A 27,221-nucleotide genomic window follows, 5' to 3' on the forward strand; every position below is an offset into this window, starting at 1 on the left:
AATACTAAAATTCACGTGTAACCTCAAAAGAGCTTTACGAGCCATAAAAATCTTGAAAAAGGAAAGTTGTAGAACTCACACTTATTTCAAGTCTTACTACAAATACACAGTAATCAAAACAACCTAGGAAAGGAATGAGGAAAGACATAAAGATCAACAGTTTGGTAATTACAGTTAAGACATTTATATATATGGTTAAATAATATCTTCCAAGAGGGTTTAGACAATTTAATAGGAAAAGGAACATATTTTCAAATAGTGCTCAGAAAACTCTTTACATGCAAAACACAGAAGTTGGGTTCTTTTCTTGTACTGTATACAAAAATTAAGTCAAAATAGGTCAAAAACCAAAACATAAAAGGGAAAGCATTTGGAGGAAAAGGTTCATAAATTTGAATTAGGCAGTGGTTTCTAGGATATAACAATAAAAGCATATACAACAAAAAAGAATAACAAAATTTAAAAATTTGATGCAATAAGAGACACTATCAAGAGAGTAAAAGACAACATGGGAAATACTATTTCTTATGGAAAGAATTGTGTTCCTCTGAAATTCATATACTGAAGTTCTAAATCTCAGTGTCTCAAAATGAATTTGGAAATAGGGTCTTTATTTTTTTTTCCCTGAGTTTCTTTTTTTTTAATTTTTTTTTTTTCATTTATTTTTATTAGTTGGAGGCTAATTACTTTACAATATTGTAGTGGGTTTTATCATACGTTGACATGAATCAGCCATGGAGTTACATGTATTCTCGATCCCAATCCCCCCTCCCACCTCCCTCTACACCCAATTCCTCTGGGTATTCCCAGTGCACCAGGCCCGAGCACTTGTCTCATGCATCCCACCTAGGCTGGTGATCTGTTTCACCATAGATAATATACATGTTTCAATACTGTTTTCTCGAAACATCCCACCCTCGCCTTCTCCCACAGAGTCCAAAAGTCTGTTCTGTACATCTGTGTCTCTTTTTCTATTTTGCACATAGGGTTATCATTACCATCTTTCTAAATTCCATATGTATGTGTTAGTATGCTGTAATGTTCTTTATCTTTCTGGCTTACTTCACTCTGTATAATGGGCTCCAGTTTCATCCATCTCGTTAGAACTGAATGGAACTGAATGGATACAAAGGAAATAGGGTCTTTAAAGAGGCAATTAAAGTAAAATGATTGCCTTTGAGGTGTCTGTTGGTAGAAATGTGAACTTTATTGGTGATTCTGGAAAAGAATAAAAAAGAAAAAGATAATTATAGAAAAAGCTTTTATCTTCTTAAGTAATCATGAAGAACATGTTGGTAGATACAGGAAAGTTAAAAGTGCTTCTGATGAGATCTCAGAAAGAAATGCAAAGTGTGTTAATGGAAACTGTCAGAAAGTTGACCCTTTTTATAAAGTTGCAAATATAACTTGCCCAAACTGTGTTCTACTTTATGGAAAGTCAGCTTTTTTAATGATAAACTTAGACATAAGTCTGAAAAACTTTGGAACAAAGTATTGGAAGTATGGTCTAATTTCTCCTAACTTCTTAAAGTGCAAGAAGAGATAGCCAAAGTGAAGAGTAAATTGTTAAGAAAAGGAGAGGGAAAAAGATGGCAAATTAGAAGGGCATGAACTCACGTCTTTTATGGAAAAAAACAAAATCCCAACTAACTGCTAAATAACCATCAACAAAAGCAAACACTGGAACTTACAAAAAAAGAAAAAAAAAAGTCCAACATCAAAAGAAAAACAAGCCAACAGGAGATAGTAGGATGGGTGTAACTATGATAAATAAAATCCCATACACAATAGGTGAGCAACTCACAAACTGGAAAATAATTATACCACAGAAGTTCTCATAAAGGAGTGAAATGTCTGAACCCAATATCTAGCTCTCCAGGCTGGGGATCGAGCAATGGGAAGAGGAGACAACAGAGAGTCTGATTTTGAAGGACAGTGGAGTTATATTGCAGGAATTTCATAGTACTGTGGAAAACAGAAAATTTACTCTTAGAGGATGTGCACAGGGTCTCATATGAACTAAGACCCAGGGAAAATATTTGTTGTTGCTCAGTTACTAAGTTATGTCTGACTCTTTTGTGACACCATCAACTACAGCACACCAGGTTTTCCTGTCCTTCACCATCTCCTAGAGTTTGCTCAAACTCATGTCCATTGAGTTGGTGATGCCATCCAACCTTCTCATCCTCTGTCATCCCCTTCTTCTTATGCCTTAAATATTTCCCAGCATAAGAAGAGTGGTGGTCTCATGAGAGACTGGGCCAGACTTACCTGTAAGTATTGAAGGAACTCCTGTGGAGGTGGGAGACAGCTGTGGCTCACTGAAGAGACAAAGACACTGGAAGAAATAGTTCTGGAATGTATTAATTGGAAACAACCCTCTTGGAAGTCACTTCCAACAGCCCATGTGCTCCAGTGCTTGGATGTCTCAGGCCAAGCAACCAACAGGGTGGGAACACATCCCCACCGATCAGCAGAGAGCTGACTAAAGTCATCCTTAGTAAAACGCTGCCAAGTATACACACTTCTTATATGGTCCTGTTCACCGTAAGGACATGATCCACCCAACCCATCAATGGTAGGTACCAGTTCCTCCCAGCAGGAAGCCTGAGAAAGCCTTTTAGAGAGTATAATCCACCAGGGAGCAGACAAAAGAAGCTAAAACCACAACACTGCAGCCTGCAGAATAAAAATCACCCAACACAGAAAGTTAAACAAAATGAGATGGCAAAAGAATATGTCCCAGATGAAGGAACAAGAAACATACCCAGAAGAACAATTAAGTAAAATGGAGATAGACAATATATATGAAAAATTATTCAGAGTAATGAAAGTAAAGATGATGCAAGATCTTGGAAAAATAATGGAGGAACAGATTAAGAAGATACAAGAAATGATGTTTAACAAAGACCTAGAAGAAGTAAAGAAAAAACAGGACTGAAGAGTACAATAAATGAAATGAAAAATACACTAGAAAGAACCAATAGCAGAATAGCTGAGGTATAAGAAATGAGCTAGAAGGTACAATGGTGAAAATAACTGCTGTAGGACAGAATTAAGAAAAATAAAATAATGACAACAAATGAGGACAATCTAACAGTCATACAGGAAAATATGAACTGCACCAAAATGTATATTATAGGGGTCCCACAAAGAGAAAGAACCTGAGAAAGCACTTCAACAGATTGTAGTCAAAAACATTCCTAAGGAAACAGTCACCCAAGTCCAGGAAATGAAGAGTCCCAGACAGGAAACTCAAGGAGGAACACACTGAGACACATAGAAATAAAATTGACAAATAAAGAAAAAACAATTAACAAAACAAGGTAAAACTAACAAATAACATAAAGGGAATTTGCACAAGGTTATCAGCTGATTTCTTCATGGAACATCTGAAGGATAGAAGAAAGAGGTATGATATATTTAAAGTGATAAAAGAGAGGGAGGAGGAGCTAAGTTGACAGAGGAATAGGACAGGGAGACCACTTTCTCCCGCACAAATTCATCAACAGATCATTTGAACGCTGAGCAAACTTCACAAAACAACTTCTGGTCGCTAGCAGAGGACATCAGACACCCAGAAAAGCAGCCCATTGTCTTCGAAAAGAGGTAGGACAAAATATAAAAGATAAAAAGAGAGACAATAGAGTTTGGGATGGAAATCCATCCCGGGAAGGGAGTCTTAATAGAGGAAGTCTCCAAACACCAGGAAACCCTCTCACTGGTGGGTCTGGGGGAATTTTTTGAGTCTCAGAGGGCAACCTAACTGGGAGGAAAAATAAAACCCACAGATTACATGCCTAAAAATAACTCCCAGCAGAAAAGTACCCCAGATGCTCGCATCCACCACCAGCAAGTAGGGGCTGAACGGAGAGGAGCAGGCAGTGGCATTGCTTAGGGAAAGGACCAGGCCTGAAAGCCCTGAGGGCAATCTGAGGGAGCTAACAAGAGATAGCAGCTTAAACTGTGGGATAGCAAGAGAGAGAGAATTAACCTGGGAAAAGCCCTAAACATAGGCACTACCCGCCTGTTCCCAGCAAAAAGGACTGAGTGAATACCAGAGAAGAGCTAGTCAGCTGCGAACTGGCCCATCCCCCGCTGGAGGCAGGAGGCAGTGGGGAGGGGAAAGGGGCAAACTCAGCCCCAGAGAGGGCATCCCCTACCAAACTGCAAACAGGCTTCCAGCCTCTAGCCAAAGACTTCCTGAGATTCTGGATGGTTGACATCCACCAGGAGGGTCGCAGCCAGAAATCAGCTCCCCAGAAGAGACACAAGGTGCACCCGACCAGCGTGCACTGAAACTGAGGCTGGGACTGTGGAGGGGATGAGGCGCAGTGCACCCGGGGAGAGTGCACTCTTCAACCTCCTGGTTCCCTGAGCTGCTCAGATGGGAAGGCACAAAACGCAGGACCAATTGGGTCTGGGCCTTTGTGGAGTACCCAAAAACCTGAACCTGAGCAGCTTAGGCCTGGGAAGTGCACGCAACTCAGGGCCTGCTGACTGTAGAGCAGCCTGGAGCCTGAGCAGTGTAGAAGGGGAAAGCACACACGCCGTGAGCTGGGTCAAACCCAGTGTGGCCGGAACACTGCGAGCACTCCCCACACACGCTGGTGATATTTGTCTGTAGTGCCCCTCCCTCCCCACAGCACGACTGAACAAGCGCACCTAAACAAGAGACCACCTCCGCCCACTTGTGTCAGGGCAGAAATAAGACACTGCAGAGACATGCAAACAAAGCCAAATAAACAAAGGGAACTGCCTTAGAAGTGACAGGTGCAAGAAATTAAAATCCCTGTAGTTAACACCAACTACACTGGAAGGGGCCTATAGAGATTGAGAAGTGTAAGCTGGAACAAGGAGCTATCTGAAACTGAACTGAACCCACATTGCCCGCAACAGCTCCAGAGAAATTCCTAGATATATTTTTACTATTATTATTTTTTGTTAATTAAAAAAAAATCTTTCTTTCTTTCTTTTTTTTAAGTCCTCCTTTACTCCTCTATTACTCCTTAATTTTCATTTTTATAACCCACTATAACCTGGCCAAAAAAAAAAAAAAAAGGACCTAATTTTTAAAGTGAACTTCACATATATTTCTTATTTTTTTTAATATTGTAGTTTTAAAAGTCTAACCTCTATTCTAGATTTTTAATCATTGTTTTCCAGTATTTGATATCAATTTTGGACATTTAAATTCAAACTTCAGTACCCATTTTTACTCAGGAGTGTGATTACTGGTTTGATCACTCTCTCCCCTTTTTAACTCTCCTGTTTCTCCCCCAGATCACTTCTATTTCCTGCCTCCACCTTCTCTTCTCAATCCAATTCTATGAATCTCTGTGGGTGTTCTGGGCTGTGGAGAACATTTAGGGAACAGAGTACTGCCTAGATCTGTCTCTCCTCTATTGAATCCACCTTTTTTCTCTTCCTGCTCACTTCTATCACCTTCCTCACTCTCCTCTTCTTGATGTAACTCTGTGAACCTCTCTGGGTGTCCCTCACTGTGGAGAATCCTTTCACCATTAACCTAGAAGTTTTATTATCACTGCTTTATGGAGGGAGAAGTCTTGAGGCTACTGAAAGAAAAAGACTGAAATCCAGAGGCAAGAGGCTTTAGCCCAAAACCTAGAACACCAGAGAACTCCTGACTACAGGGAACGTTAATTAATAAGAGATTATCCAAAAGCCTCCATACCTACACTGAAACCAACCACTACCCAAGAGCCAATAAGTTCCAGAGCAAGACATATCACACAAATTCTCCAGCAACACAGGAACATAGCCCTGAGCGTCAATATACAGGCTGTCCAAAGTCACACCAAACCCATAGGCCCATCTCAAAACTCACTACTGGACACTCCATTGCACTCCAGAGAGAAGAAATCCAGCTCCACCCATGAGAACACCGATGCAAGCTTCCCTAACAAGGAAACCTTGACAAGCCAGTCGCCCAGCCCCACCCACTGGGAGAAACCTCCACAATAAAAAGGAACCACAGACTACCAGAACACAGAAAGGCCACCCCAAACACAGCAATCTAAATAAGATGAAAAGGCAGAGAAATACCCAGCAGGAAAAGGAACATGAAAAATGCCCACCAAGCCAAACAAAAAAAGAGGAGATGGGGAATCTACCTGAAAAAGAATTTAGAATAATGATAATAAAAATGATCCAAAATCTTGAAAACAACATGGAATTACAGATAAATAGCCTGGAGACAAGGATTGAGAAGATGCAAGAAATGTCTAACAAGGATCTAGAAGAAATTTAAAAAAAGTCAATTAAAAATGAACAATGCAATAAATGAGACCAAAAACACTCTGGAGGGAACCAACAGTAGAATAATGGAGGTAGAAGATAGGATAAGTGAGCTAGAAGATAAAATAGTGGAAATAAATGAAACAGAGAGAAAAAAGAAAAAAAAAAAAAAAGAATTCAAAGAAATGAGGACAACCTCAGAGACCTCTGAGACAATGTGAAATGCTCCAACATTCGAATCATAGGAGTTCCAGAAGAAGAAGACCAAAAGAAAGGCCATGTGAAAATACCCGAGGAGATAATAGCTGAAAACTTCCCCAAAATGAGGAAGGAAATAGTCACCCAAGTCCAAGAAACCCAGAGAGTCCGAAGCAGGATGAGCCCAAAGCAAAACACCCCAAGATACATATTAATAACATTAATGAAAATCAAACACAAAGAACAAACATTAAAGACAGCGAGGGAGAAACAACAAATAACACACAAGGGGATTCCCATAAGGATAACAGCTGATCTTTCAGTAGAAACTCTTCAGGTCAGAAGGGAATGGCAGGACATACTTAAAGTAATGAAAGAGAATAACCTACACCCCAGATTACTGAACCCAACAAGGATCTCATTCAGATATGAAGGAGAATTCAAAAGCTTTACAGAGAAGCAAAAGCTGAGAGAATTCAGCACCACCAAACCAGCTCTTCAACAAATGCTAAAGGATCTTCTCTAGACAGGAAACACAGAAAGATTGTATGAAAGTGAACCCAAAACAACAAAGCAAATGGCAACAGGACCATTCTTATCAATAATTACCTTAAATGTAAATGAATTGAATGCCCCAACCAAAAGAAAAAAACTGGCTGTATGGATACAAAAGCAAACCCCTATATATGCTGTCTACAAGAGACCCACCTCAAAACAAGGGACACATACAGACTGAAAACGAAGGGCTGGAAAAAAATATTTCACGCAAACGGAGACCAAAAGAAAGCAGGAGTCGCAATACTCATATCAGATAAAGTAGACTTTAAAATAAAGGCTGTGAAAAGAGACAAAGAAGGACACTACATAATGATCAAAGGATCAATCCAAGACAAAGATATAACAATTATCAATATATATGCACCCAACATAGGAGCACCACAATATGTAAGGCAAATGCTAACAAGAATGAAAGGGGAAATAAACAGTTACACAATAATAGTGGGAGACTTTAATACCCCACTCACACCTATGGACAGATCAACTAAACAGAAAATTAACAAGGAAAGACAAACTTTAAATGACACAATGGTCCAGCTAGACCTAATTAATATCTATAGGACATTTCACCCCAAAACAATCAATTTCACATTTTTCTCAAGTGCACACAGAACCTCCTCCAGAATAGATCATATCCTGGGCCATAAATCTAGCCTTGGTAACTTCAAAAAAATTGAAATCACTCCAGAATCTTTTCTGACCACAATGCAGTAAGATTAGATCTCAATTACAGGTAAAAAAAAAAATTAAAAATTCCAACATATGGAGGCTAAATAACACACTTCTGAATAACCAACAAATCATAGAAGAAATCAAAAAAGAAATCAAAATATGCATAGAAACAAATGAAAATGAAAACAAAAACACAACAACCCAAAACCTATGGGACACTGTAAAAGCAGTGCTAAGGGGAAGGTTCACAGCAATACAGGCTTACCTCAAGTAACAAGAAAAAAGTCAAATAAATAACCTAATTCTACACCTAAAGCAACTAGAGAAGGAAGAAATGAAGAACCCCAGGGTTAGTAGAAGTACAGAAATCTTAAAAATTAGGACAGAATAAATGTAAAAGAAACAAAATAAACCATAGCAAAAAACAACAAAGCTAAAGCTGGTTTTTTGAAAAGGTAAATAAAATTGACAAACCGTTAGCCAGACGCATCAAGAAATAAAGGGAGAAGACAAAATCAACAAAATTAGAAATTAAAATGGAGAGACCACAACAGACAACACTGAAATACAAAGGATCATAAGAGACTACTACCAGTAGCTATATGCCAATAAAATGAACAACTTGGAAGAAATGGACAAATTCTTAGAAAAGGTAACTTTCCAAAACTGAACCAAGAAGAAATAGATCTTAAGAGACCCATCACAATCACGGAAAATGAAACTGTAATCAGAAATCTTCCAGCAAACAAAAGCACAGACCAGATGGCTTCACAGCTATATTCTACCAAAAATTTATAGAAGAGCTAACACTTATCTTACTCAAACTCTTCCAGAAAAGTGCAGAAGAAGGCAAACTTCCAAACTCCTTCTATGAGGCCACCATCACCCTAATGCCAAAACCAGACAAAGATGCCACAAAAAAAGAAAACTACAGGCCAATATCACTGATGAACATAGATGCAAAAATCCTTAACAAAATTCTAGCAAACAGAATCCAACAACATATTTAAAATATCATAAATCATGACCAAGTGGGCTTTATCCCAGGGATGTAAGGATTCTTTAATATCTTCAAATCAATTAATGTAATACACCACATTAACAAATTGAAAGATAAAAAAAAAAACATATGATTATCTCAATAGATGCAGAAAAATCCTTTCACAAAATTCAACATCCACTTATGATAAAAATTCTCCAGAAAGGAGGAATAGAAGGAACATACCTCAACATAATAAAAGCTATATATGACAAACCCACAGAAGACATCATCCTCAATGGTGAAAAAATGAAAGCATTTCCCCTAAAGTCAGGAATAAGACATGGGTGCCCACTCTCACCACTACTATTCAACATAGTTTTGGAAGTGTTGGCCACAGCAATCGGAGCAGAAAAAGAAAGAAAAGGAATCCAGGTAGGAAAAGAAGAAGTAAAATCCTCACTGTTTGCAGAAGACATGATCCTCTACATAGAAAACCGTAAAGACTCTATCAGAAAATTACTAATCAATGAATACAGTAATGTTGCAGGATATTAAATTAATGCACAGAAAGTCCTTGCATTCCTATACACTAACAATGAGAAAACAGAAAGAGAAATTAAGGAAACAATACCATTCACTATTGCAACAGAAATAATGAAATACATAGGACTATATCTACCTAAAAAATGAAAGACATATATAGAAAACTATAAAACACTGATGAGAGAAATGAAAGAGGACTCAAATAGATGGACAAATGTACCATGTTCATGGATTGGAAGAACCAATATTGTGAAAATGGCTATACTACCCAAAGCAATTTATAGATTCAATGTAATCCCTATCAAGCTACCAACGGTATTTTTCAGAAAACTACAACAAATAATTTCACAATTTGTATGGAAATACAAAAAAACTCGAATAGCCAAAGCAATCTTGAGAAAGAAGAATGGAACTGGAGGAATCAACCTGCCTGACTTCAGACTCTACTACAAAGCCACAGTCATCAAGACAGTATGGTACTGGCATAAAGACAGAAATATAGATCAGTGGAACAAACTGGAAAGCCCAGAGATAAATCCACATGCCTATGGACACCTTACCTTCGACAAAGGAAGCAAGGATATACAATGGAAAAAAGACAACCTCTTTAACAAGTGGTGCTGGGAAAACTGGTCAACCACTTGTAAAAGAATGAAACTAGAACACTTTCTAACACCAAACACAAAAATAACTCAAAATGGATTAAAGATCTAAATATAAGTCCAGAAAGTATAAAACTCCTAGAGGAGAACATAGGCAAAACACTCTCTGACATAAATCACAGCAAGATCCTCTATGACCCACCTCCCAGAATATTGGAAATAAAAGCAAAAATAAACATATGGGACCTAATTAAACTTAAAAGCTTTCGCACAACAAAAGAAACTATACACAATGTGAAAAGACAGCCTTCAGAATGGGAGAAAATAATAGCAAACGAAGCAAAAGACAAAGGATTAATCTCAAAAATATAAAAGCAACGCTTGCAGTTCAATTTCAGAAAAATAAATGACCCAATGAAAAAATTGGCCAAAGAACTAAACAGACATTTCTCCAAAGAAGACCTACAGATGGCTAACAAACACATGAAAAGATGTTCAACATCACTCATTATCAGAGAAATGCAAATCAAAACCCCAATGAAGTACCATTATACACCAGTCAAGATGGGTGCTCTCCAAAAGTCTACAAGCAACCAATGCTGGAGAAGGTGTGGAGAAAAGGGAACCCTCTTACACTGCTGGTGGGAATGCAAACTAGTACAGCCACTATGGAGAACAGTGTGGAGATTTCTTAAAAAACTGGAAATAGAACTGCCATATGACCCAGCAATCCCACTCCTGGGCATACACACTTAGGAAACCAGATCTGAAAGAGACACTTGCATCCCAATGTTCATCGCAGCACTGTTTATAATTGCCAGGACATGGAAGCAACCTAGATTCCCATCAGCAGACGAATGGATAAGGAAGCTATGGTACATATACACCATGGAGTATTACTCAGCCATTAAAAAGAATTCATTTGAATCAGTTCTAATGAGATGGATGAAACTGGAGCCCATTATACAGAGTGAAGTAAGCCAGAAAGATAAAGACCAATACAGTATACTAACGCATATATATGGAATTTTAAAAAGGTGGTAACGATAACCCTATATGCAAAACAAAAAAAGAGACACAGATGTACAGAACAGACTTTTGGACTCTGGGAGAAGGCGAGGGAGTGATGTTCTGAGAGAATAGCATTGAAGCAAGTATACTGTCAAGGGTGAAACAGATCACCAGCCCAGCCTGGATGCATGAGACAAGTGCTCAGGGCTGGGAAGACCCAGAGGGATGGGATGGAGAAGGAGGCGGGAGGGGGGACCAGGATGGGGAACACATGTAAATCCATGGCTGATTCATGTCAATGTATGGCAAAAACTACAATATTGTAAAGTAATTAGCTTCCAACTAATAAAAATAAATGAAAAAAAAATTTTAATGAAAAAGAAAAATCTACAACAATGAATACTCTACCCAGCAAGGTTCTCATTCCCATTCAATGGAGAAATCAAAAACTTTACAGACAAGCAAAAGTTAAGAGAATTAAAAGTTAAGAGCAGATTAGTTTTGCAGCAAATGCTAAAATAGCATCTCTAAGCAGAAAAGAAAAGACCACGACTAGAAATAAGAAAATTACTATTGGAAAAGTTCATCGGTAAAGGCAAATATATAGTAAATATTGGAAATCATCCACACAAAGATATGACATCAAAACCAACAAATGTGAGCAGGGTTCAATGCTTGATATTGTAAATGAATTTGAAATTAAGAGACCAACAACTTAAAACAAACTTGTAAATATGTAGCCTCCTATAAAAAAAAACCACATGATAATCACAAACCAAAAATCTGTAATAGGTATACACATAAAAAGGGGGGAGAAGGAATCTAAACACAACACTAAATATAGTCATCAAATCACAAGAGAGGAAAGCAAGAGGAACTGAAGAAAAACACCTACAAAACAAATTCAAAACAGTTAATAAAAAGGCAATAAGAGTATATCTATTGATAACTACCAAACCATAAATGGATTAAAAGTCCCAAACACAAAGCATAGCCTGGCTGAAAAGATACAGAAACAAGACATGTATGTATGCTAAGAGACCCACTTCAGATCTATAACCACACACAAATCTAACTGAGGGGATGGAACATATATTTCATTTACATGGAAATCAAAGGAAAATCACAATACACATACAATACAAAATAGACTTTAAAATAAAGACTGTTGCAAGAGACAAAGAAGGACATTGCATAATTATCAAAGGATCAATTCAAGAAGATATAACAATTGTAAACATATATGTACCCAACATAGGAGCACCACAATATGCCAGGCAAATACTAACAGCCATGAAAGGAGAAATCAATAGTAACACAATAATTATGGGACACTTTAGCACTTTGCTTTCTTGAACAAACAGATCATCCAGACAGAAATCAACAAGGAAGGGTAGGTCTTAAGTGACACAGGTCAGATGTACTTAATGGATATTTATAGAACATTACATTCAAAAGAGACAGAATAAAAATCCTTCACAAGTGCATATGGAACATTCTCCAGGATAGATCTCATACTAGGCCAGATAGCTAGCCTTCACAATTTTAAGAGAATTGAAATCATATCAAGCATCTTTTCCAACCAGAATGCTATGAGATTAGAAATTGATTACAAGAAAAAAAAAACCACTTTAAAAACCACAAACAGTTGAAGGCTCAATAATATGCTATTAAACAACCAATGAATCACTGAATAAATCAAAGAGAAAAAAAAAAAAAAAAAACTTAGACATGAATTGAGTTTCCCAGGTGGCTCTAGCAGTAAAGAGCCTGCCTACCAATACAGGAGACACAAGGGACGTGTCTTTGATCCCTGGATCAGGAAGATTCCCAGGAATTGGGCATGGCAATCCACTCCAGTGTCCTTGCCTGGAGAATCCCATAGACAGAGGAGCAAGGAAGGTTATGGCCTATAGGGTTGTGAAAGAGTCAGACATGACTAAAGTGACTTAGCACACAACAGATACGTATTCAACTGAAAAACACAATCATCCCAAAATTATGGGATACAGCAAAAAAAAAAAAAAAAGTTCTAAGAGGGATGTTCATAACAATACAACCTTACCTCAGGAAGCAAGAAAAATTCCAACTAAACTTTTATATATAGCTGTCAAGGTTTCCCAGGCACACTTATTAAAAAGACTGTTATATCTCTATTGTTTATAGCATTGCTTCCTTTGTCATAGTATTAGTTGGTCATATATATGTGGGTTTGTCTCTGGGGTTTCTACCCTGTTCCATTAGTCAATATTTATGTTTTTGTGGCAGTACCATATTGTCTTGATTGATGTAGCTTTGTAGTAATGTCTGAATTTAGGGAGCCTGATTCCTCCAGCTCCATTTTTCTTTCTCAAGATTGCTTTGACTATTCAGGGTCTTTTGTGCTTCCATAGAAATAAGATTTTCTGTTCTAGTTGTGTGTAAAGTGAGATTAGTAATTTAATAGAGATTGCAATGTATCTGTAGAATGTCTGTGGTAATATAGTCATTTTCACAATACCAATTCTTCCATTCTAAGAATACAGTATATCGATCCATCTGTTTCTGTCATGTTTGATATCTTTCAACAGTATCTTGCAGTTTTCTGTATACAGGTATTTTGCCTCCTTAGGTAGATTTATTCCTTGGTATTTTATTTGTTTTTGTTGCAATGGTAAATTAGATTGTTTCCTTAATTTATCTTTCTCATCTTTCATTGCTAGTGTGTAGGAAACTAAGAGGATTTTTGTGGATTAATTTTGCTTCCTCCAACTTTACCAAATTCATTGATTAACTCTAGTAGTTTTCTGGTGGCAGACAGCTTTAGATTTTCCATGTATAGTATCATGTAATCTGCAAGCAGTGACATTTTTACTCCTTTTTCAATTTGCATTCCTTTTATTTTGTATTCTTCAGTGATTGCTGTGACTGGGGCTTCCAAGACTATGTTGAATAATAGTGGTGAGGATGGACACCCTTGTCTTGTTCCAGATCTTAAAGGAAATGCTTTCAATTTTTCACAATTGAGAATAAGGTGTGCTGTAGATTTGTAATATATGGGCTTTATTATGTTGAGATAGGTTCCCTCTTTGCCTACATTCTGGAGAGTTTTATCACAAATGGGTTTTGAATTTTGTCAAAAGTTTTTTCTGCATCTACTGGGATGATTAAGTGTATTTTCTTTAATTTGTTAATATGTTGCATCCCGTTGACTGATTTGTGTATACTGATGAATCTTTGCATCACTGGGATAAATCCCACTTTATCATGTTGTGTGATGCTTTTCATGTTGTTTGATGCTTTTAACAGCTATATTCATAAAAGTGGAATTAGAATACTCCCTAACACCATAAAAAATAAACTAAAAATGGACTAAAGACCTGAATGTAAGGCCAGACACTATAAAACTCTTAGAGGAGAACATATGCAGATGATTATTTGACATAAATCACATCAGGATCTTTTTTGACCCACTTCCAAGAGTAATGAAAATGAAAACAAAAATGAACAAATGGGAGCTGAGCAAACTTAAAAGTTTTGCCCAGCAAAGGAAACCATAAACAAGACAAAAACACAATCCTTATAACAGGAAAAACAGTATTTGCAAAGTAAGAAACTGACAATAGATTAATCTCCAAAAGATACGAACAGCTCATGCAGGTTAATAAAAAACAAAAACAAACAAACAAACAACAACAACAATAAAAAAGCTCAATAAAAAAATGCACCAAAGGCCTAAATAGACAATTCTCAAAGAAGATATACAGGTGACCAACAAATTTGGGGAAAGATGCACAGTGTCAATAATTATTTAAAAAAATGCAAAGTAAAACCACAAAAAGGTATCACCTCACACCTGTCAGTATGGCCATCATTAAAAAAAAAAAATCTGCAACAATAAATACTAGAGAGGATGTGGAGGAAAAGGAACCTGCTTGCACTGTTCGTGGGAATGTAAGTTGATAGAACCACTACAGAGAACAATATGAAGGTTCCTTAACTCAAAGAAGAAAAAAAAATGTAGAACTAACATATTGCCCAGAAATGCCACTACTGGGTATATACCCAGAGAAAATTAGATTTCAAAAATACACTTTCACCATCCCAATGTTCGTTGTAACACTGTTTGCAAGAGTCAAGATATGGAAATCCTTAATGTTATCAACAGAGGAGTGGTTAAAGAAGGTGTGTGGTGGTACACGTATATTACTCAGCCAAAGAAAACGGAACAAAATTTGATTATTTGTAGAGATGTAGATGGACCTAGATACTATCATAGAGAGTGAAGTAAGTAAAAAAAGAGCAAAACAAATACTATATATTAACACATATATGTGCAGTCTGGAGGGGTTTCCCCAATGGCTCAGCAGTAAAGAATCCACCTGCAATGCAGGTCAGGAAGACACACTGCAGGAGGGCATGGCAATACACTCCAATATTCTTGTCTGGAGAATCCCATGGATTGAGAAGCATGACAGGCTATGGTCCATACAGTTTCAAAGAGCCAGACAAGACTGAAGTGACTGAGTGTGCACACACATGCAACCTAGAGGGAAAAAAAAGATATAAAGGTTCTTGTTTTCAAAGCAGAAATATAGACACGGGCATAGAGATCAAATTTAAAGTTACCAATAGGTTGGGTGGGGGGGTGTGAGGAATTGGTAGACTGGGATTGGCATATATACACTATTGATGCTGTATACAAAATAGATTACTGATGAGAATCTACTGTAAACCTCAGTGACTCCTACTCAGTTCTCTATGTTGACCTAAATGGGAAGGAAATCCACAAAATAGGGGATATATGTGTAGATAAAGGTGATTCAATTGGCTGTACAGTAGAGATTCACACTACATTCTAAAGCTACTATATCTCAGTAAAATTTCACTAAAAGACCATAATCTTATACCTAAAACAACTATGAAAAGAAAGACAAAACCCAAAGTTAGAAAAAGGAAAAAAGTCATAAAGATCATAGTAGAAATAAATGAAGTAGAGACAAAGAAGCTGATAGAAAGCATCAATGAAATGAAAGGCTGGTTCTGTGAAAAGATAAACAAAATTGATGAACCTTTAGCCAGACTAATCAAGGAAAAGAGGAAGAAGACTCAAATCATTAAACTTAAACATGAAAAGGAGAAGTTACAACAGACACCACAGCAAAAAAAAAAAAAGTCATGTGACTATTACATGCAAACACACGTCCGAAAAATGGACAAATCGGAAGAAATGAACAAATTCTTAGAAAATTGCAATCTCCAAAGAATGAACCAGGAAGATCATTGGCTTGATGGTTCACCAAATGAACGGTCAAAGTCACTGATGCAATAGAATATATAAACAGACTAATCACAGGTACTGAAATTGAAATTATGATTAAGAAACTCCAAAAAACAAGAGTCCAGGAACAGATTGTTTCATAGGCAGATTTTATCAAACATTTAGAGAAGAATTAATACTTATCCTTCTGAAACTATTCCAAAAATTTCAGAGTAAGGGGCATTCCCAAACTCATTATATGAAGCCACCACAATTCCGATACCAAAATCAGACAGGTACACCAAAAAAGAAAATCAAATGCCAAAATCCCTGATGAACATAAACTCATTGATCAAGCAACAGTCATCTCAGTGATGAAACAGCTTTTCAACATACTCAAATCAATCAGGGTGATACATCACATCAACAAATTGAAGGATAAAAACCACATGATCATCTCAATAGATGCAGAAAAAGCTTCTGACAAGATTTAGCACAAATTTATTATAAAAACTCTCCAGAATGTGAACAGAGAAGGGATCTACCTCAACATAATAAAGATCATATACAATAAACTCACAGTAAACTTCATTCTCAATAGTGAAAAACTGAAAGCATTTTCTCTAAGATCTGGAAGAAGTGAGAGCTGTTCACGCTAGATGAATTTAGTTAGGTTCAGTCACTAAGTCGAGTCTGACTCTTTGCGACCTCATGGACTACAGCACTCCAGGCTTCCCTGTCCATCACCAACTCCTGAAGCTTGCTCAAACACAAGTCCATCGAGTTGTTGATGTGATCCAACCATCTCATCCTCTGTCATCCCCTTTTTCTACTGCCGTCAATCTTTCTCCAATGAGCGAGTTCTTCACATCAGGTGGCCAAAGTATTGGTGCTTCAGCTTCAGGATCAGTCCTTCCAATAAATATTCAGGGTTGATTTCCTTTAAAACTGACTGTTTTGATCTCCTTGGAGACCAAGGTACTCTCAAAAATCTTATCCAACACCACAGTTCAAAAGCATCAGTTCTTCCATACTCAGCTTTCTTTATGGTCCAACTCTCACATCTACACATGACTACTGGAAAAGCCAGAGCTTTGACGATATGGACCTTTGTTGGTAAAGTAATGTGTCTGCTTTGTAATAGGCTCTCTAGGTTTCTCAGGGCTTTTCTTCCAAGGAGCAAGTGTCTTTTAATTTCAAGGCTGCAGCACCATCTGGAGTGATTTTGGAGTCCAAAAATGTAAAGTCTGTCACTGTTTCAATTGTTTCCCCATCTATTTGCCATTAAGTAATTGGACCACATGCCACGATCTTAGTTTATTGAACGTTGAGTTTTAAGCCAGCTTTTTCACTCTCCTTTTTCATTTTCATCAAGAGGATTTTAGTTCCTCTTTATTTTCTGCCATAAGGGTTGTGTCATTTGCATACCTGAGGTTATTGATAATCCTCCCTGCAATCTTGATTCCAGCTTGTGCTTCATCCAGCCTGGCATTTCACATAATGTAACCTGCATATAAGTTAAATAAGCAAGGAGACAATATTCAGCCTAGAAGTATTCCTTTCCCAATTTGGAACCAGTCCATGCTCCACATCCACTTCTAAAGGTTGCCTCTTGACCTGCATACAGATTTCTCAGGCGGCAGGTAAGGTGGTCTGGTATTCCCATCTTTTTAAAGATTTTCTGCCGTCTGTTGTGATCCACACAGTCAAAGACTTTAGCATGACCAATGAAGCAGAGGTAGATGTTTTTCTGGAATTCTCTTGGGGTTTTTTTTTGTTTTGTTTTGTTTTGTTTTTTTATCATCCAACAAATGTTGGCAATCTGGTCTCTGCTTCCTCTGTCTTTTCTAAACCCAGGTTGAATATCTGGAAGTTTTCAGTTCACGTACTGTTGAAGCCTAGCTTGGAGAATTTTGAGCACTACTTTGCTAGTGTGTGGGATGAGTGCAAATATGCAGCAGTTTGAATATTCTTTGGCAATGCCTTTGTTTGGGATTGGAAAGAAAACTGATCTTCTCCATTCCTGTGGCCACAACTGAGTTTTCCAAATTTACTGTCATATTGAGTTCAGCACTTTCGCAGCATCATCTTTTAGGATTTGAAATAGTTCAACTGGAATTCCATCACCTCCACTCACTTTGTTTGTAGTGATGTTTCCTAAGTCCTACTTGACTTTGCATTCCAGGATGTGTGGCTCTAGGTGAGTGATCACACCGTCCTGGTTATCTTGGTCATTAAGATCTTTTTTGTATAGTTCTTCCCTGTATTCCTCCCACATCTTCTTAATATCTTCTGTTTCTGTTAGGGCCACACTATTTCTGTCCTTTATTGTTCCCATCGCTGCATGAAATGTTTCCTTGATATCTCTAATTTTATTGAAGAAATCTCTAGTCTTTCCCATTCTATTGTTTTCCTCTATTTCTTTTCACTGATCACTGATTTCTTATCTCTTCTTGCTATTCTTTGGAACTCTGCATGCCTTTCACTTCTCTTCTTTTCTCAACTATTTGTAAGGCCTCCTTAGACAACCATTTTGTGTTTTTGTATTTCTTCTTCTTGGGGATGGCTTTGATCACAGCCTCCTGTACATTGTTATGAACCTCCATAGTTCTTCAGACACTCTATCAGATTTAATCCCTTGAATCTATTTTTCACTTCCACTGTATAATCATAAGGGGTTTGATTTAAGGCATACCTGAATTGTTTAGCAGTTTCCCCTACTTTCTTCCATTTAAGTCTGTATTTTGCAATAAGGTGTTCATAATCTGAGCCACAGTCAGCTCCTGGTCTTCTTTTGCTGACATCATAGAGCTTCTCCATGTTCACCTGCAAATAATATAATCAATCTGATTTCTGATGATATCTGATGATATTTCTGGTGATATCCAGGTGTAGAGTCATCTCTTGTGTTGCTTGAAGAGTTTGTTTGCTATGACCAATGTGTTCTCTTGGCAAAACTCTGTTAGCGTTTGCCCTGCTTCATTCTGTACTCCAAGGGCAAATTTGCCTGTTACTCCAGGTATCTCTTGACTTTATACTTTTGCATCCCACTCCCTTGTGATGAAAATGACACCTTTTTGTGGTGTTAGTTCTAGAGGTCTTGTAGATCTTCATAAAACCATTTGACTTCAGCTTCTTCAGCCTAGTGTTTGGGGCATAGACTTAAATTACTGTGATATTTAATGGTTTGCCTTGGAAATGAACAGAGATCATTCTGCTGTTTTTGAAATTGCACCCAGGTACTGTATTTCAGACTCTTTTGTTGGCTAAGAGTCGCCAGTGAAGGCGACTCAATTTTTTCTAAGAGATTCTTGTCCACAGTAGTAGATATAATGGTCGTCTGAATTAAATTTGCCTGTTTTGGTCCATTTTATTGCACTGATTCCTAAAATGTTGTTGTTCATTCTTGCCATCTGTTTGATCACTACCAATTTACCTTGATTCATGAACCTAACATTCCAGGTTCCTATGCAATATTGTTCTTACAGCATCGGACTTTGCTTCCATCACCAGTCACATCTATAACTGGGCATTGTTTTTGCTTTGGCCCAGCCTCTTCATTCTTTCTGAAGCTATTTCTCCAGTCCTCTCCAGTAGCATATTTGGCACTTACTGACCTGGGGAGTTCATTTTTTTTTCTGTAATAGCTTCTTGCCTTCACTTTAAGTGGCATATTTTTTTTGCCTTTTCACTCTAAATACTTTTATTCAACATAAATTTGGAATTTCTAGTCATCACAACCAGAGAAGGAAAATAAACAAAGGGAATCCATCTTGGAAAGGAGGTAAACTGTTACTATGTGCAGATGACATGGTACTATATAAAGAAAACCTTAAGGATGCTACCTGAAAGATAACAGAGCTCATCTTTGAATCTAATAAAGTTGAAGAATAAAAAATTTCATACTCAGAAATTTGTTTCATTTCTACACACCTAAAAGAAAATTTCAGAAAAATAAATTAAAGAAACAATCCCTTTTACTATCACACCGAAAGGAATAAACCTACCTGAGGAGGCATAAAACCTGTACTCTGAAAACTATAAGATGCTGATGGAAGTAATCAAATACAACACAAATAGATGTAAAAATATGCTATGCTCTTGATTTGAGGAATCAGTATTGTCAAAATGATTACAATATCCCAGGCAACATATAATATCAATGCAATTCTTATCAAATTAACAATGACTTTTTTTTTTATACCTAGAAGGAAACTTCCTAAAATTTGTATTTAAATACAAAGATCCCAAATAGCCAAAACATCTTGAGAAAGAAAAACAGAGTTGGAGGAAGCAGGCTCTCTGACTTCAGACTATACTACAAGTTACAGTCATGGAAACAGTATAGTATGGCACAAAAACAGAAATATAGATTGACAGAGCAGAATAAAATCCCAAAAATAAACCCAAACCCCTATGGTCAATTGATCTATGATAAAGGAGACAAGACTGAACATTGGAAAAATGATATCCTCTTCAATAAGTAGTACTGGTAACACTGGACAGCAACATGTTAAAAATGAAATTTGAAGGTTTCTTTAAACCATACATAAAAATAAACTCAAAATGGATTAAACACTTAAACATAATTCCAGATACTATAAAACTGTTAGAGGAAAAGCTAGGCAGTATACTTTTTAACATAAATTACAGCAGTAATTTTTGTGGATCCATCTCCTTGAGTAATCGGATGAAAAACAAAATTAAGTACATGGGATATAATTAAATTCAAAAAAGCGTTGAACAGCAAAGGAAATCATAAACAAAGTGAAAAGACCACCCACAGAATGGGAGAATGTACCTTAAAACGATACAAATGACAAGAGGTTAATCTCCAAAATTTACAAACATTTCATGTGGCACAATGTAAAACAACAAATTAAAAATGGGCAGAAGACATAAATAGATATTTCTCAAAAACAAACAAACAAACATATAACAGAGATTGAGATGGTTGGATGGCATCACTGACTCAATGGATATGAGTTTGAGTAAACTGCAGGAGTTGGTGATGGATAGGGAGGTCTGGCTTGCTGCAGTCCATGGTGTCGCAAAGAGTTGGACACAACTGAGTGACTGAACTGAACTGAAAGTGTTTAATATACATAGGTTAGGTCCTATTGATAATGTTGTTCAAGTCTTCTATGTCTTTTACAGTTTTCTTTTGAATTGGTCTATCAGTTACTGAGAATGAAAACTGAAATCTAAGGGAGGTGGGAGAGGGGATCGGGATAGGGAATACATGTAAATCCATGGCTGATTCATGTCAATGTATGACAAAAACCACTACAATATTGTAAAGTAATTAGCCTCCAACTAATAAAAATAAATGAAGAAACAAACAAACAAACATGACCATGAGGCACATGAAAAGATGCTCAATATCATTAATTATTAGAGAAAAGCACATCAAAACTACAATGAGATATCACTTCACAATTGAACAGCCATCGTCAAAAATTCTACAAAAAAATAAATACTGGAGAGGGTGTGGAGAAAAATGGAAGTCATCTACAGTGTTGGGAAAATTAATGTTGGTACAGTCATTATTGAGAATCGTATGGAGGCTCCTTAAGAAACTAAAAATGAAGCTCCCACATGATCCAGAGAGCCCAGTGGACCCCAGGGCATTTATCCAGAGAAAAACTTGATTCAAAAGTATACATGCACCTCAATGTTCATTGCAGTGCTGTTTACAATGGCCAAGACATGGAAGAAACCTAAATTTCCATCCACAGATGAATGGATAAAGAGTATATGTACATAGATACCATGGAAGTTTACTCAGCCATTAAGAAAATTAAATAGAAACATTTGTAACATGGGTGGACCTGAAGATTATCATACTAGTGAAGTATGTCAGACAGGCAAATTTCAAACGATATTATGTATATGAAGAATCTAAAATAAAATTGATACTAATGAACTTGCAAAACAGAAACAGACTCAACGTTTTAGAGAACAAATTTGTGATTATCAGAGTGCATGGATGGGGGAGGGACATATTGGGACTTTGGTATATATGTATATATATGTATATGTATATATATATACACTTCTACATTTAAAATAAATAACCAAAGTAAACCTATGGTGTAATACAGGGAACTTTGCTCAATATTCAATAAATAGTAAAATAATTTGAAAATGGATAAACACATATTTCTCTGTACACCTGAAACTAACACACTGTTGTTAACCAAATATATTTCAACATAAAATAAAAATTAAACAAAACAGGAAAAACTAAGTAAAATAAAATTGAAAGTAAAAGGAAAGGAAAAAATGTTAAGAAAAGGGAACAAAAATGAAGATTTGATCAATTGTCACTCTACATATACTGTATAAAATAAAAGAAAAGCCATGCTTTAGAGAGAACACTAAGGTTATAACAGGACAACATTTGCTGAACAGATTATAGCCTTGTGACTTATGGATCCAAGTATCCATTTCATCTGAAGCAAAGAACAGAAATGGTGTTATTCTAGTACATCACTTTCAGTTTGAACTGAAAAGGAGAAAGCTAAAATAAAATAAACATAACTCTTAGACTGGTATACTTATAAAAGAAGATTAAGACAAAGACATACAGAATGAAGGGAGCATATAATGGCAGTAAGATATTATGCTCAACTAAAAACCAAGGAGAGAAGCCTCAAATAAATTAGCCCTACTGACACCTAGATCCTAGACTTCTAGGCAGTGAAAAAATATATTTTTGTTGTTTAAGTCACCCAGTCTGTGGTACTATAATGTTAGCCTTAGCAAACTAGTACACAGCACTTTTTGTTTGTTTGTTTGTTTGTTTTTAAAGTGGCACATTTCTTTTGGGGAAAAAGTAGCAAAATTTAATCATTTCAATATTCCAAAACAAAATTTTGGCTATGCTTTTTCCCCAAATATATTTAGAATTATTATTTTGATTGAAGTATCAGTTTAGTTCAGTCACTCAGTCGTGTCTGACTCTTTGTGACCCCAAGGACTGCAGCATGCCAAGCTTCTCTGTCCATTACCAACTCCTGGAGTTTGCTCAAATGGATGTCCATCAAGTTGTTGATGCCATTCTACCATCTTATCCTCTGTCGTTCCCTTCTCCTCCTGCCTTCAATCTTGCCCAGTATCAGGGTCTTTTCCAATGAGTCAGTTCTTCACATCAGGTAGCCAAAGTATTGGAGCTTCAGCATCAATCCTTTCAATGAATATCCAGGACTGAATTCCTTCAAGATTAACTGGTTTGATCTCATTGTAGTCCAAGGGACTCTCAAGAGTCTTCTCCAAAACCAAAGTTCAAAAGCATGGATTCTTCAGCATTCAGTTTTCTTTACAGTCCAACTCTCACATGACTACTGGGAAAACTATAGCTTAGACTCTAAAGACCTTTGTTGGTAAAGTAATATCTCTGCTTTTTAATATTCTGTGTTTTTAATTTTCTGTCTAGGTTGATGACAGTTTTTCTTTCAAGGAGCAAGCGTCTTTTGATTTCATGACTGCAGTCAGCATCTGCAGTGATTTTTGGAGCCCCCCAAAATAAAGTCTCTCACTGTTTTGTTGTTTCCCCATCTATTTTCCATGAAATAATGGGACAAGATGCCATGATCTTAGTTTTCTGAATGTTTAGTTTAAGCCAACTTTGTCACGCTTCTCTTTCACTTTCATCAAGAGGCTTTTTAGTTTTAGTTGTTTGCTTTCTGCCATAAGGGTCATGTCATCTGTGTATCTGAGATTATTGATGTTTCTTTCAGCAATCTTGATTCCAGTTTGTGCTTCATCCAGCCTGGTATTTTGCATGATATACTCTGCATATACATTAATGAGAAGGGTGAAAATATACAACCTTGATGTACTCCTTTCCCAATTTGGAACCAGTCTGTTTTTCCATGTCCAGTTCTAACTGCTGCTTCTAAGCCTGCATACGGATTTCTCAGGAGGCAGATCAGGTGGTGTGGTATAGCCTCCATTTAAGAATTTTCCACAGTTTATTGTAATCTATATAGTCAAAAGCTTTGGCATAGTCAGTAAAGTAGAGTAGATGTTATTTTCTGAAACTCTCTTGCTTTTTCGATGATCCAACAGATGTTGGAAATTTGATCTCTGTTTCCTCTGCCTTTTCTAAATCCAACTTGAACATCTGGAAGTTCACAGTTCACTTACTGTTGAAACCTGGCTGGGAGAATTATGAGCATCACTTCTCTAGCATGTGAGATGAGTGCAGTTGTGTGGTAGTTTGAACATTCTTTGACATTGCCTTTCTTTGGGGTTGGAATGAAACTAACCTTTTCCAGTCCTGTGACCACTGTTGAGTTTTCCAAATTTACTGGCATATTCAGTGCAGCACTTTCACAGCATCATCTTTTAAGATTTGAAAAAGCTCAACTGGAATTTCTTCACCTCCGCTAGCTTTGTTCTTAGTGATTGCCCACTTGACTTTGCATCCAAGGATGTCTGACTCTGAGTGATCACACCATCGTAGTTATCTAGGTCATGAAGATCTTTTGTTTATAATTCTGTGTAGTCTTGCCACATCTTTTTAATATCTTCTGCTTCTATTAGGTCCATACTGTTTCTGCCCTTTATTGTGTCCATCTTTGCATGAAATATTTCCTTGGTATCACTTATTTTCCTGAAGAGATCCCATTCTATTGTTGTCCTTTGTTTCTTTGCTTGATCACTGAGGAAGTCTTTCTTATCTGTCCTTGCTATTATTCTTTGGAACTTTGCATCCAAATTAGTGTATCTTTCCTTCCCTCCTTTATATTTGTCTTCTTTTCTTTTCTCGGCTATTTGTGAGATCTCTCCAGACAATCATTTTGCCTTTTTGCATTTCTTCTTCTTGGGGACGGTCTTGATCACTGCCTTCTGTACAATGTCATGAGCCTCCATTCATAGTTCTTCAGGATCTCTATCAGATCTCATCCCTTGATTCTATTTGTCACTTCCACTGTATAAACACAGGGGATTTGACTTAGGTCATACATGAATGGTCTAGTGGTTTCCCCTACTTTCTTCAATTTAATTCTGTATTTAGCAATAAGGAGTTCATGATCTCAGCCACAGTCATCTCCTAGTATTGTTTTTGCTGACAGTATAAAGCTTCTCCTTCTTTGGAGGCAGATAATATAATCAGTCTGATTTCAGTATTGACCATCTGGTGATGTCCATGTGTAGAGTCTTCTCTTGTGTTGTTGGAAGAGTTGTTTGCATATCTGAGGCTATTGATAGTTCTCAAGTTCTCAAGCTCAAGTTCAAACTTAAGCTTCATCCAGCCTGGCATTTCACATGATGCACCATGCCTATAAATTAAATAAGCAAGGTGACAATATCTAGCCTGAATGCACTCCTTTCCCAATTTGAAACCAGCCTGTTGTTCCATGTCCATTTCTTACTCTCACTTCTTGAGCTGCATACACATTTCTTAGGAGGCCGGTAAGGTGGTCTGGTATTTCCATCTCTTTTAGATTTTTTTACAGTTTGTCACTGAAGTATATTTAAGTTACAGTGGTGTTTAGTTTCAGGTGTATAGCATAGCGATTCATACACACACACACACACACACACACACATATTATTTTGTATTATAGGCCATCAAACATATTGGATATATTTTCATTATTGATTATGCATTTTATATATAGTAGTGTGAATGTTAATTCAAAACTCCTAATTTACAGCTCCTTTTCCACATTGGTAACCATTAGCTTATTTTCTCTATCTGTGAATCTGCTCTTGTTTTGTAAATGAATTTACTATTATCCTTTTTTAAAATCCGCCTATGTGATATCATAGAATATTTATCTTTCTCTGTCTGACTTGCTTCACTTAGTATGATCATCTCTAGATCTATCCATATGGCTTCAAATGACATTATGTCATTCTTCTTTCTGGCTGAATAATACGCTTGGAAAGATTGAGGGCAGGAGGAGAAGGGGGCAACAGAGGATGAGGTGGTTGGATGGCATTACTGACTAATAAAAATAGCCATCTAATGGGTTGGAAATCAATAAATAGATTTACAAAAACAAATATTGCTAAAATGTGATTGAAATTCTACTTAGATTTGTGTTCAGTTCAGTTCAGTTCAGTTCAGTCACTCAGTCGTGTCCAACTCTCCACGACCCCGTGAATCACAGTACACCAGGCCTCCCTGTCCATCACAAACTCCCGGAGTTTACTCAAACTCATGCCCATTGAGTCGGTGATTCCATCCAGCCATCTCATCCTCTTTCGTTCCCTTCTCCTCCTGCCCCCAATCCCTCCCAGCATCAGGGACTTTTCAAATGAGTCAACTCTTTGCATGACGTGGCCAAAGTATTGGAGTTTCAGCTTCAACATCAGCCCTTCCAATGAACACCCAGGACTGATCTCCTTCAGGATGGACTGGGTGGATCTCCTTGCAGTCCAAGGGATTCTCAAGAGTCTTCTCCAACACCACAGTTCAAAAGCATCAATTTTTCAGTGCTCAGCTTTCTTCACAGTCCAACTCTCACGTCCACACATGACCACTGCAAAAACCATAACCTTGGCCAGATGGAACTTTGTTGGCAAAGTAATGTCTCTGCTTTTTAATACACTATCTAGGTTGGTCATAACGTTCCTTCCAAGGAGAAAGCGTCTTTTAATTTCATGGCTGCAGTCACCATCTGCAGTGATTTTGGAGCCCCCCCCCAAAAAAAAATAAAGTCTGACACTGTTTCAACTGTCTCCCCATCTATTTCCCATGAGGTGATGGGATCAGATGCCATGATCTTAGTTTTCTGAATGTTGAGCTTTAAGCCAACTTTTTCACTCTCCTCTTTCACTTTCATCAAGAGGCTTTTTAGTTCCTCTTCATTTTCTGCCATAAGGGTGGTGTCATCTGCATATCTGAGGTTATTGATATTTCTCCCGGCAATCTTGATTCCAGCTTGTGCTTCTTCCAGCCCAGCGTTTCTCATGATGTACTGTGCATATAAGTTAAATAAGCAGGGTGACAATATACAGCCTTGATGTACTCCTTTTCCTATTTGGAACCAGTCTGCTGTTCCATGTCCAGTTCTAACTTTTGCTTCCTGACCTGCATACAGGTTTCTCACGAGGCAGGTCAGGTGGTCTGGTATTCCCATCTCCTTCAGAATTTTCCACAGTTTATTGTGATCCACACAGTCGAAGGCTTTGTCATACT

The sequence above is a fragment of the Cervus canadensis genome, chromosome X (genome assembly GCF_019320065.1).
Source record: "Cervus canadensis isolate Bull #8, Minnesota chromosome X, ASM1932006v1, whole genome shotgun sequence".
Lineage (NCBI taxonomy): Eukaryota > Metazoa > Chordata > Mammalia > Artiodactyla > Cervidae > Cervus > Cervus canadensis.